The sequence below is a fragment of the Bos mutus genome, chromosome 5 (genome assembly GCF_027580195.1).
Source record: "Bos mutus isolate GX-2022 chromosome 5, NWIPB_WYAK_1.1, whole genome shotgun sequence".
Classification (NCBI taxonomy): domain Eukaryota; kingdom Metazoa; phylum Chordata; class Mammalia; order Artiodactyla; family Bovidae; genus Bos; species Bos mutus.
In genome coordinates this window covers 105,326,079-105,327,821 of record NC_091621.1, presented here as the reverse complement: position 1 = coordinate 105,327,821, position 1,743 = coordinate 105,326,079, and positions in this window count along the sequence as shown.

Genomic DNA, 1,743 nt, shown 5'->3' with positions numbered 1-1,743 from the left:
AAACCTTCTTGAGATTCAGCAATGTAATTTACATCCTTTATATAGTTCATGGTCATCGTTTAGTGCTAAGTCATGTCCGACTCTCAGGACACCGTGGACTGTGGCCTGCCAGGCTCCTCTGTCCATGGGATTATTTAAGGAAAATTAAGCTATGATGTGTATGTATACTGAGTTGCTCAGTTGTATCCAACTCTTTGCAACCCTGTGAACTGTAGCCCCCCAGGCTCCTCTGTCCATGGGGTTTTCCAGGCAAGAATACTGGAGTGGGTTGCCATGCTCTCTTCCAGGGGATCTTCCCCACCCAGGAATCGAACCTGTATCTTTTGCACTGCAGTGAATTCTTTACCTCCTGAGACACCGGGGATGTCCAAGCTATGACAGATAACTCTAATATAGTTATATAAAATAATTATATAGTTTTCTATATGAAATTCAAATTTTAAAAATCGTATTGAGTGACAGCCTCTTTCTCACTGCATTTTGTGACAAACCCCAGTCTCATACAGGTGGGACAGAGCGGCAGACTAGACCATGCATCTCTGTGTCTTCTTCTGTAATGTACGGATGTAAGAGCATCTGCCTGCGAAGCTGGGTCCTAGTGAAATTAAAGCCCTGACCATTATCCTTGCTTCATCATCAGTCACTCAGCAAATACTAGCATCAGTGATACCTTTTGTCATTTTCATGACCTTTCATGAGCAGCCCCACTTACCTGCTCGCCTGCTTCCCACGTGCTCTGCCCCCTTTTCTGCAGCATCTGTCAGCAGAGAAAGGCTGGTTAGTCTCTGGTCATCCAGCGCTGTCACCTGTTGCTATGGAAACTCTCAATTTCAGCCTGGCTCGTAAAGACTCAAGCTCAAGAGACCAGCTTGAGTCCGCCCGCTGTCCTGGGACCTCGCCTTCTTGTGTTCCTCTAGTCCTTTGCACAGGCTGTTCCCTCCACCTGGAACATTCTTACCCATCTTTCTTCAACTGGCAAACTCTTATTCATCCATCAAAGCCCACATCTCCTCGAAAAAACTTCCTGATCCCCTTAGGCAACGACAGCCGTCAATGTTTATCCAATGAGCCCACTTCGTGCCAGGCATTGCTCTAGACACTAGGACTCAGGAGCCTTAAGGGGCTGTGGTATGGGATCATGAGAGGATCTGCTTCTTAGATAAGGCAGTTACGGAAGGCTTCCTGAAGGAGGAGGCACTTAAGCTGATGAAAACGATGCAGACTCAGCCATTTTAAAAGCTAGGTAGAGGGCACAGTAAGTGTGACCACCCCAATGCAGGAAGGTAGGTGGCTCTTTCAGGCAACAGAAGGGTTGTCGAGGCTGGGAGGGCGTGAGGATGGGAGAGGTCAGGAGATAAGAATGGAGAGCAAGCTGGCAGGTCCCATGAGGACCTTGGGCTGGGCCGGGAAGACTGGATTTCATTTTAAGGGTTACTGGATCTGCTGGCGGGTTTTAAGTGAGTTGAGATGTGAAGGGGATCCTCTGGTTGCTTGTGGAGAACAACTCAGGGGTAGGAGGTGGGGTTTGAGCGAGCAGTGTGTTCCCAGCTAGGAGGCTCCTGTGTGGTCCAGGCGAGAGGACAAGGTGGGCCCTGGCCAGGCGGGGACAAGAAGCTGGAGGGACAGCCTGGAGGCAGCTCTGACAGCTTGCTGATGGAGGGGCTGGGGCCTCGTGGGACCTCAGAAACTGGCTTGGTTTGCATATCCGGGAGGGGAGAGGGACAGAAAGAAGAAGTGGAAGCT